The sequence below is a fragment of the Oncorhynchus clarkii genome, chromosome 10 (assembly GCF_045791955.1).
Source record: "Oncorhynchus clarkii lewisi isolate Uvic-CL-2024 chromosome 10, UVic_Ocla_1.0, whole genome shotgun sequence".
Taxonomy (NCBI): Eukaryota; Metazoa; Chordata; class Actinopteri; order Salmoniformes; family Salmonidae; genus Oncorhynchus; species Oncorhynchus clarkii.
The window spans coordinates 71,140,272-71,152,771 of NC_092156.1; positions in this window are offsets into that span (position 1 = coordinate 71,140,272).

Consider the following 12,500-nt stretch of genomic DNA (forward strand, 5'->3'; position numbering starts at 1 on the left):
ACAACCTGTTTGTCAAACCTGAACCCCCCCATCTCCTCCTCAGAAGACTGAGAAAACAACCTGTTTGTCAAACCTGAACCCCCCCCATCTCCTCCTCAGAAGACTGAGAAAACAACCTGTTTGTCAAACCTGAACCCCCCCATCTCCTCCTCAGAAGTTTGAGAAAACAACCTGTTTGTCAAACCTGAACCCCCCCCCATCTCCTCCTCAGAAGACTGAGAAAACAACCTGTTTGTCAAACCTGAATCCTCCCCATCTCCTCCTCAGAAGACTGAGAAAACAACCTGTTTGTCAAACCTGAACCCTCCCCCATCTCCTCCTCAGAAGACTGAGAAAACAACCTGTTTGTCAAAGCTGAACCCTCCCATCTCCTCCTCAGAAGAAAGAGAAAACAACCTGTTTGTCAAACCTGAACCCCCCCATCTCCTACTCAGAAGACTGAGAAAACAACCTGTTTGTCAAACCTGAACCCCCCCATCTCCTCCTCAGAAGACTGAGAAAACAACCTGTTTGTCAAACCTGAACCCCCCCCATCTCCTCCTCAGAAGACTGAGAAAACAACCTGTTTGTCAAACCTGAACCCCCCCATCTCCTCCTCAGAAGTTTGAGAAAACAACCTGTTTGTCAAACCTGAACCCCCCCCATCTCCTCCTCAGAAGACTGAGAAAACAACCTGTTTGTCAAACCTGAACCCTCCCCATCTCCTCCTCAGAAGACTGAGAAAACAACCTGTTTGTCAAACCTGAACCCTCCCCCATCTCCTCCTCAGAAGACTGAGAAAACAACCTGTTTGTCAAAGCTGAACCCTCCCATCTCCTCCTCAGAAGACTGAGAAAACAACCTGTTTGTCAAACCTGAACCCCCCCATCTCCTACTCAGAAGACTGAGAAAACAACCTGTTTGTCAAACCTGAACCCCCCCATCTCCTCCTCAGAAGACTGAGAAAACAACCTGTTTGTCAAACCTGAACCCCCCCCATCTCCTCCTCAGAAGACTGAGAAAACAACCTGTTTGTCAAACCTGAACCCCCCCCCCATCTCCTCCTCAGAAGACTGAGAAAACAACCTGTTTGTCAAACCTGAACCCTCCCATCTCCTCCTCAGAAGACTGAGAAAACAACCTGTTTGTCAAACCTGAACCCCCCCCATCTCCTACTCAGAAGACTGAGAAAACAACCTGTTTGTCAAACCTGAACCCCCCCATCTCCTCCTCAGAAGACTGAGAAAACAACCTGTTTGTCAAACCTGAACCCCCCCCCCATCTCCTCCTCAGAAGACTGAGAAAACAACCTGTTTGTCAAACCTGAACCCCCCCATCTCCTCCTCAGAAGTTTGAGAAAACAACCTGTTTGTCAAACCTGAACCCCCCCCATCTCCTCCTCAGAAGACTGAGAAAACAACCTGTTTGTCAAACCTGAACCCTCCCCATCTCCTCCTCAGAAGACTGAGAAAACAACCTGTTTGTCAAACCTGAACCCTCCCCCATCTCCTCCTCAGAAGACTGAGAAAACAACCTGTTTGTCAAAGCTGAACCCTCCCATCTCCTCCTCAGAAGACTGAGAAAACAACCTGTTTGTCAAACCTGAACCCCCCCATCTCCTACTCAGAAGACTGAGAAAACAACCTGTTTGTCAAACCTGAACCCCCCCATCTCCTCCTCAGAAGACTGAGAAAACAACCTGTTTGTCAAACCTGAACCCCCCCCATCTCCTCCTCAGAAGACTGAGAAAACAACCTGTTTGTCAAACCTGAACCCCCCCCCCATCTCCTCCTCAGAAGACTGAGAAAACAACCTGTTTGTCAAACCTGAACCCTCCCATCTCCTCCTCAGAAGACTGAGAAAACAACCTGTTTGTCAAACCTGAACCCCCCCATCTCCTCCTCAGAAGACTGAGAAAACAACCTGTTTATCAAACCTGAACCCCCCCCATCTCCTCCTCAGAAGACTGAGAAAACAACCTGTTTGTCAAACCTGAACCCTCCCATCTCCTCCTCAGAAGACTGAGAAAACAACCTGTTTGTCAAACCTGAACCCCCCCATCCCCTCCTCAGAAAACTGAGAAAACAACCTGTTTGTCAAACCTGAACCCCCCCATCTCCTCCTCAGAAGACTGAGAAAACAACCTGTTTGTCAAACCTGAACCCCCCCCATCTCCTCCTCAGAAGACTGAGAAAACAACCTGTCTGTCAAACCTGAACCCCCCCCATCTCCTCCTCAGAAGACTGAGAAAACAACCTGTTTGTGAAACCTGAACCCCCCCATCTCCTCCTCAGAAGACTGAGAAAACAACCTGTTTGTCAAACCTGAACCCCCCCCCCATCTCCTCCTCAGAAGACTGAGAAAACAACCTGTTTGTCAAACCTGAACCCTCCCATCTCCTCCTCAGAAGACTGAGAAAACAACCTGTTTGTCAAACCTGAACCCCCCCCATCTCCTCCTCAGAAGACTGAGAAAACAGCCTGTTTGTCAAACCTGAACACCCCCCATCTCCTCCTCAGAAAACAGAGAAAACAACCTGTTTGTCAAACCTGAACACCCCTCATCTCCTCCTCAGAAGACTGCTGATGTTGGCATGTTGATCAAAAGGCCTTCTGAGACAAATGAGTCAGCGATATATAGAGAGATATAATGTGTGTTACAAATGGCTCCCTATTCACTACGTAGTGCTGCACTACTTTTGACCAGTGCCCATTGGGTGGTAGTGCACTACGTAGGGAATAGGGTGCCATTTGGGAGCCAGCCTTACAGAGGTATTGGACAGTCAATCAGACTGAGGAAAGGGAGGCGCCTCATTAGGCGAGCGTCGCCACTCGCATGTCTTCCCCCGTGTGATCCAGGAAGCTACCATCTTGGGCTGTCGTCGGCATGACGATATGGGGGTCCATAAACCCTTTAATCAGGAGATATTCCAGAGTGATGTGTCTACAGATGTAGGATCTTAATTTGAGCCATTTTGCTACAGCAGAAAAATAATCCTGCCTCAACAGGAAATGTGAATTATTAAATTCATTGAATTTAATGGAGAATTTTTGGTGGGGTTGATACATTGTTCATCAGGGCAAATCTGAAAAGTGGAAATGACAGACTTTAGAGGCCTTTTTAAAACTCAAATACAGTACAAGTTTGCATTTCCTCACTTCTCTGCAACAAAAGAGTGATCACATTATGGTCCAACATCTGTATGTGAGTGTTGTTGTCGTCCTTCTCTCTCTCTTTGCCACATTTGAAGGGTTCTCCTATCATCTTCCTCTAAATCCAGCACTTCTGCTCATTAAAAATAATATGATTCTGGAATCGGAACGGAGTCGTTGGATTCCACATTCCAACGTACAAAAACCAATGCAAGGCTTGGACAGTGATGAGTTCATTTAGACTGAAGTGTACATGGCTGGTAGGAGACTACAGGAGGGGGATGGCAGGGTGTGTTGGAAGCGGATGTGGACTTCTTCATGTAATAAGACCCAATACAAAAAGTTATTGAATGAAACTTGAGACATATTTTATTGCGGTTGATCAATTGGAAGGCGATAATCTTAGACGAAAGAAATTCCTGCTGAGCAAACGCACAAACACATGCCATTATCACTCCTTAATCAACTGAATGGATCAGAATTCATTAAGGAGAATAAAGGGCTATTTGAATCGTGTAAAGTACACCAAGTCCCCAGAATGTCACCCAAAGTGCTGTTGTAAATGTATAATCACCATGGCAACACTCTGCATGGATGTAAGAAATACATTTTTTAAAATTGGACAGAAAATGGTTTAGTACTCAGACTAACCTTTGAAATGAAATCAATTTGGAGAGAAAATTGTTTAGCGCCCGTGAGTGTGTGCGTGTGCGTGTGTGTGTGTGTGTGTGTGTGTGTGTGATTATTTCAATATAGAAATCCTTCACTTCATAATGTTGGTCAAAACACTATAGATAGTTGATGGTATAATTTCATGAAGCACTGACCACCAGTCACTCAGTGTTATTACATTGAAAATCACTCCTATTAACATTTGAAATTTAGAATCGTCACATTTTTTTTAACCACATAAAACCCATTCACGTCTCGGCAGTTGGTCGGAACAAAATAATGAAATAGAAAAGTAACAGGCAATGTGTTCGTCAGAGCTTAATTTGCCATATTTGAAGGGTTATCTTATCCTCTTCCTCTAAACCCAGGGTGCCATTGGGAGCCAGCCTCTGCAGCCTGCAGGCTAAATGAACTCATCACTGTCCAAGCCTTGCATTGCGTTTTTGGACTTTGGAATGTGGAATCCAGCGACTCCATTCCGATTCCAGAATCATATATATTAAATATCTCTTTTAGACTATTTTCCATTTAGAAACCTTTTACTTGGTCAGAACAGAAAATGATATGGTATCTAGATGATGTCAGAACTCTATTCTACAGTAGAGTATAGAGGTCGACCGACTATGATTTTTCAACGCCGATGCCGATTAATCGGCCAATTTATATATTTTTTTATTTGTAATAATGACAATTACAACAATACTGAATGAACACTTATTTTAACTTAATATAATATATCAATAAAATCTATTTAGCCTCAAATAAATAATGAAACAGGTTCAATTTGGTTTAAATAATGCAAAAACAAAGTGTTGGAGAAGAAAGTAAAAGTGCAATATGTGCTATGTAGGAAAGCTAACGTTTCAGTTCCTTGCTCAGAACATGAGAACATATGAAAGCTGGTGGTTCCTTTGAACGAGTCTTCAATATTCCCAGGTAAGAAGTTTTAGGTTGTAGTTATTATAGGAATTATAGGACTATTTCTCTATATACGATGTGTATTTCATATACCTTTGACTATTGGATGTTCTTACAGGCACTTTAGTATTGCCAGTGTAACAGTATAGCTTCCGTCCCTCTCCTCGCCCCTACCTGGGTTCGAACCAGGAACACATCGACAACAGCCACCCTCGAAGCAGCGTTACCCATGCAGAGCAAGGGAAACAACCACCCCAAGTCTCAGAGCGAGTGACATTTGAAACGTTATTACCGCGCACCCCGCTAACTAGCTAGACATTTCACATCGGTTACACTAGCCTCATCTCGGGAGTTGATAGGCTTGAAATCATAAACAGCTCAATGCTTGAAGCACAGCGAAGAGCTGCTGGCAAAATCTACGAAAGTGCTGTTTGAATGAATGCTTACGAGCCTGCTGGTACCTACCACCGCTCAGTTAGACTGCTCTATCAAATCATAGACTTAATTATAACATAATAACACACAGAAATACGAGCTTTAGGTCATTAATATGGTCGAATCCGGAAACTATCATCTCGAAAACAAGATGTTTATTCTTTCAGTGAAATACGGAACCGTTCTGTGTTTTATCTAACAGGTGGCATCCCTAAGTCTACATATTCCTGTTACATTGCACAACCTTCAATGTTATGTCATAATTACGTAAAATTCTGGCAAATTAGGCGGCCCAAACTGTTGCATACACCCTGACTCTACGCGCAATGAACGCAAGAGAAGTGACACAATTTCACCTGGTTAATATTGCCTGCTAACCTGGATTTCTTTTAGCTAAATATGCAGGTTTAAAAATATATACTTCTGTGTATTGATTTTAAGAAAGGCATTGATGTTTATGGTTAGGTACAGTCGTACAGTGATTGTGTTTTTTTCGCAAATTAGCTTTTGTTAAATCATCCCCCGTTTGGCGAAGTTGTCTGTCTTTGTTAGGAAGAAATAGTCTTCAAAGTTCGCAACCAGTCATGTTAGCAGGCAATATTAACTAAATATGCAGGATTAAAAATATATACTTGTGTATGGATTTTAAGACAGGCATTGATGTTTATGGTTAGGTACACGTTGGAGCAACGACAGTCCTTTTTCCGAATACGCACCGCATCGATTACATGCATTCAGAACCCGCTGGATAAACTAGTAATAACATCAACCATGTGTAGTTAACTAGTGATTATGATTCATATAAAATAATGTTTACATACCCTACATTATTCATCTCATATGTATACGTATATACTGTACTCTATATCATCTACTGCTTCTTTATGTAATACATGTATCACTAGCCACTTTAAACTATGCCACTTTGTTTACATACTCATCTCATATGTATATACTGTACTCGATACCATCTACTGTATCTTGATTATGCCGCTCTGTACCATCACTCATTTATATATCTTTATGTACATATTCTTTATCCCTTTACACTTGTGTGTAAGGTAGTGGTTTTGGAATTGTTAGTTAGATTACTCGTTGGTTATTACTGCATTGTCGGAACTAGAAGCATAAGCATTTCGCTACACTCGCAGTAACATCTGCTAACCATGTGTATGTGACAAATACATTTGATTTGATTTGATTAATTGTTTTTATAAGATAAGTTTAATGCTAGCGAGCAACTTACCTTGGCTTACTGCGTTCGCGTAACAGGCAGTCTCCTCGTGGAGTGCAATGTAATCAGGTGGTTAGAGCGTTGGACTAGTTAACTGTAAGGTTGCAAGATTGAATCCCCGAGCTGACAAGGTAAAAATCTGTCATTCTGCCAATGAACAAGGTAGTTCACCCAACTTTCCTAGGCCGTTGTTGAAAATAAGAATGTGTTCTTAACTGACTTGCCAAGTTAAATAAAGATTAAATAAAGGTGTAAAAAATTTAAAAAATACCCATTTCCGATGGTTATGAAAACTTGAAATCGGCCCAAATTTATCGGCCATTCCGATTAATTGTTCCACCTCTAGTATAGTAGACTCAGACTGGTCCACCTGGCACCTCCTACCATACCCCGTTCAAAGGCACTTAAATCTGTTGTCTTACCCGTTCACCCTCTGAATGAAACACACACACAATCCATGTTTCTATTGTCTCTCTTCTTTAACCCGTCTCCTCTCCTTCATCTACACTGATTGAATTGGAATTAACAAGTGACATTAATAAGGGATCATAGCTTTCACCTGGATTCACCTGATCAGTCTATGTCATCGAAAAGGCAGGTTTTCTTAATGTTTTGTACACTGTGAGCCTCTTTCCCCACATCGAAAATAATTTTCGGCAGTTGGTTGAAACTCAAATTCTATTGCTACAATGTCAAAGCAACAGGCAACATGTTGCTCAGAGTTTCAGAGATACAATCGCTTCCCGCATTGACCAATGGTGATCAGATCAAACTGGAAAGCCCATTGGCTAACGCTGCACAAAAAAAACTTTCAAATGTATTCCTTTGTCATTTTATTCTACACAGAAACCGTTCCCTTGTTGCCATAGGTCACCGTTAAATGATCTACATTCCACATATAGATACGATCTCAATCAGCGTTGAGCCAACGGTCACTCAGATCCTGACAAATGACCATGAAACTGCCACGACCACTTCAAGTCTTAATCCTGAACCCCGTCCTCTCAAAGAGCCGGGCAACCCTCCTGCATTCCTACAACCATTTAAATGATAATCAAGACTAAATCCCTCTATTGTAACGACCCTAAAAAGAGACCCACAAAATGTCCGCCGGTCCACACACTGAAAAGTGTACGGCTGCGTCACAAATGATATACTGGACTACTTCTGACGTACAACCCTACTGCTTTTCAACACAGGAATCTGGTCCAAAGTAGTACACTATGCAGGGAATAGGGTGCCGGTTTGGACTCAGCCCAAGTCTCGGCAAAAGAAAGCTTTGACTCTGAGCCTTCGGGCCTATGAATAAGAAGCGAGCAGCGTGGAAATAGGTTTCTGTGTTCTGGGACGGCGTGGCCCCACTCAGGACGGGGTTAAGTAGTCAAGTGGTTCCTCTGTTATCTCTCCCAGTACTCTGGGATTTCTCATCTGGCTATTAGCATAGCCATTCAACTCTGAGGGTGGGTCCTAAATGGTACCCGTTTCTCTATACAGTTCACTGCTTTTAACCTGGGCCCATAGGGTTCCCCATAGGACTCCGGTTGGAAGTAGTGCACTATAAAGGGAATAGGGTGCCAGTTTGTGATGTAGTGTTTGGCCGCTGGGGGCCGAGGGGCTGGGAAGGAGAGAGGGGCCCCAATCTCTCTCTCTCTCTCTCCTTCTGTCTCTCTCTGTATTCTACTGTCCGGGCCTCACTCCTCTCTCTAATCCCCTCTGCTAAGTCCCCCATTCGGAACAGAGTTTTAGAGAGGCTGTTTTGTCTCTTGGATTAGATGGATGGATGGTTGGAAGTCCACCTGCTCAGAGAGAAAGCAAGGGAAAAGGGAAGGGGTTGTAGTCCTATATATTGATATATCCATTACCTCTACAGAGGGGGCTGTAGTCCTATATATTGATATATCCATTACCTCTACAGAGGGGGCTGTAGTCCTATATATTGAGATATCCATTACCTCTACAGAGGGGGTTGTAGTCCTATATATTGAGATATCCATTACCTCTACAGAGGGGGCTGTAGTCCTATATATTGATATATCCATTACCTCTACAGAGGGGGCTGTAGTCCTATATATTGATATATCCATTACCTCTACAGAGGGGGCTGTAGTCCTATATATTGAGATATCCATTACCTCTACAGAGGGGGCTGTAGTCCTATATATTGATATATCCATTACCTCTACAGAGGGGGTTGTAGTCCTATATATTGATATATCCATTACCTCTACAGAGGGGGCTGTAGTCCTATATATTGATATATCCATTACCTCTACAGAGGGGGTTGTAGTCCTATATATTGAGATATCCATTACCTCTACAGAGGGGGCTGTAGTCCTATATATTGATATATCCATTACCTCTACAGAGGGGGCTGTAGTCCTATATATTGATATATACATTACCTCTACAGAGGGGGCTGTAAATCTACTTGTTGTTATATCCATTACCTCTACAGAGGGGTTTGTAAATCTACTTATTGATATATCCATTACCTCTACAGAGGAGGCTGTAGTCCTATATATTGAGATATCCATTACCTCTACAGAGGGGGTTGTAGTCCTATATATTGAGATATCCATTACCTCTACAGAGGGGGCTGTAGTCCTATATATTGATATATCCATTACCTCTACAGAGGGGGCTGTAGTCCTATATATTGATATATCCATTACCTCTACAGAGGGGGCAGTAGTCCTATATATTGAGATATCCATTACCTCTACAGAGGGGGCTGTAGTCCTATATATTGATATATCCATTACCTCTACAGAGGGGGTTGTAGTCCTATATATTGATATATCCATTACCTCTACAGAGGGGGCTGTAGTCCTATATATTGATATATCCATTACCTCTACAGAGGGGGTTGTAGTCCTATATATTGAGATATCCATTACCTCTACAGAGGGGGCTGTAGTCCTATATATTGATATATCCATTACCTCTACAGAGGGGGCTGTAGTCCTATATATTGATATATACATTACCTCTACAGAGGGGGCTGTAAATCTACTTGTTGTTATATCCATTACCTCTACAGAGGGGTTTGTAAATCTACTTATTGATATATCCATTACCTCTACAGAGGAGGCTGTAGTCCTATATATTGATATATACATTACCTCTACAGAGGGGGTTGTAGTCCTATATATTGAGATATCCATTACCTCTACAGAGGAGGCTGTAGTCCTATATATTGATATATCCATTACCTCTACAGAGGGGGCTGTAGTCCTATATATTGAGATATCCATTACCTCTACAGAGGGGGCTGTAGTCCTATATATTGATATATCCATTACCTCTACAGAGGAGGCTGTAGTCCTATATATTGATATATCCATTACCTCTACAGAGGGGGCTGTAGTCCTATATATTGATATATCCATTACCTCTACAGAGGGGGCTGTAGTCCTATATATTGATATATCCATTACCTCTACAGAGGGGGCTGTAGTCCTATATATTGAGATATCCATTACCTCTACAGAGGGGGCTGTAGTCCTATATATTGATATATCCATTACCTCTACAGAGGGGGTTGTAGTCCTATATATTGATATATCCATTACCTCTACAGAGGGGGCTGTAGTCCTATATATTGATATATCCATTACCTCTACAGAGGGGGTTGTAGTCCTATATATTGAGATATCCATTACCTCTACAGAGGGGGCTGTAGTCCTATATATTGATATATCCATTACCTCTACAGAGGGGGCTGTAGTCCTATATATTGATATATACATTACCTCTACAGAGGGGGCTGTAAATCTACTTGTTGTTATATCCATTACCTCTACAGAGGGGTTTGTAAATCTACTTATTGATATATCCATTACCTCTACAGAGGAGGCTGTAGTCCTATATATTGATATATACATTACCTCTACAGAGGGGGTTGTAGTCCTATATATTGAGATATCCATTACCTCTACAGAGGAGGCTGTAGTCCTATATATTGATATATCCATTACCTCTACAGAGGGGGCTGTAGTCCTATATATTGAGATATCCATTACCTCTACAGAGGGGGCTGTAGTCCTATATATTGATATATCCATTACCTCTACAGAGGAGGCTGTAGTCCTATATATTGATATATCCATTACCTCTACAGAGGGGGCTGTAGTCCTATATATTGAGATATCCATTACCTCTACAGAGGGGGTTGTAGTCCTATATATTGATATATCCATTACCTCTACAGAGGGGTTTGTAAATCTACTTATTGATATATCCATTACCTCTACAGAGGAGGCTGTAGTCCTATATATTGATATATCCATTACCTCTACAGAGGAGGCTGTAGTCCTATATATTGATATATCCATTACCTCTACAGAGGGGGTTGTAGTCCTATATATTGATATATCCATTACCTCTACAGAGGAGGCTGTAGTCCTATATATTGATATATCCATTACCTCTACAGAGGAGGCTGTAGTCCTATATATTGATATATCCATTACCTCTACAGAGGGGGCTGTAGTCCTATATATTGAGATATCCATTACCTCTACAGAGGGGGTTGTAGTCCTATATATTGAGATATCCATTACCTCTACAGAGGGGGCTGTAGTCCTATATATTGATATATCCATTACCTCTACAGAGGGGTTTGTAAATCTACTTATTGATATATCCATTACCTCTACAGAGGGGGCTGTAGTCCTATATATTGAGATATCCATTACCTCTACAGAGGGGGCTGTAGTCCTATATATTGAGATATCCATTACCTCTACAGAGGGGGCTGTAGTCCTATATATTGATATATCCATTACCTCTACAGAGGGGGCTGTAGTCCTATATATTGAGATATCCATTACCTCTACAGAGGGGGCTGTAGTCCTATATATTGAGATATCCATTACCTCTACAGAGGGGGCTGTAGTCCTATATATTGATATATCCATCACCTCTACAGAGGGGTTTGTACATCTACTTGTTTATATATCCATTACCTCGGTCTCCCACATTTCTCAGATTTGACTGCTAAATTCTACTCTGTCTTTCATGCACTGATACAGATAGAAAGCCTTCAGAATCCACCACTAGGGGCAACGGTGAGCGCTACTACTGTAAACCGTGGGCTCTGGGATCCGAGGGAGGGGTGATCAGTCCCCATGGAAGACACCGAGGGGAGCGTGATCAGTCCCGTTGGTAGACTCCGAGGGGAGCGTGATCAGTCCCGGTGGTAGACTCCGAGGGGAGCGTGATCAGTCCCGGTGGTAGACTCCGAGGGGAGCGTGATCAGTCCCCGTGGAAGACTCCGAGGGGAGCGTGATCAGTTCCCATAGTAGACACCGAGGGGAGCGTGATCAGTCCCGGTGGTAGACTCCGAGGGGAGCGTGATCAGTCCCGGTGGTAGACTCCGAGGGGAGCGTGATCAGTCCCGGTGGTAGACTCCGAGGGGAGCGTGATCAGTCCCGGTGGTAGACTCCGAGGGGAGCGTGATCAGTCCCGGTGGTAGACTCCGAGGGGAGCGTGATCAGTCCCGGTGGTAGACTCCGAGGGGAGCGTGATCAGTCCCCGTGGCAGACACTCGTTTTTATCAACCCTTAACTTAACCATTCAGCATTAATGAAGGAGGAGCCACACAGGGTGTCACGTTTGGAGCAACTTTGAAATTTGACATTAGGAGAAAAGTGGATAAACTTCAGAATCTGAAGTGTAATAGGATGGAACCCTGGACTGTAGCGGTGCCTCAGCACTGCAATGCCTTAGTCTAGTTCTGTGCTAATGATCTGCCTGGACCTCTGTATGTGTAGGTGATGACTCCTCAATAACCCTATGGATATCTGATGGATCTTGCTGTAGGTGTCTCTGTGCAGCCATTATTGGAGCGGATTTATAGATGCCATAATGAAATGTGATGTCTGTGAGTATTACTGCCCTTTCAGATTGGCTACTGCGAGAGACAGAGATGAGAGAGAGAGGTGGAAAGAGAGAGAGAGAGAGAGAGAGAGAGAGCAAGAGAGAGAGAGGTGGAAAAAAGAGAGAGAGAGAGAGGTGGAAAGAGAGAGAGAGAGAGGTGGAAAAAAAGAGAGAGAGAGGTGGAAAGAGAGAGAGAGAGAGAGAGCGAGAGAGAGAGAGCTGGAAAAAAG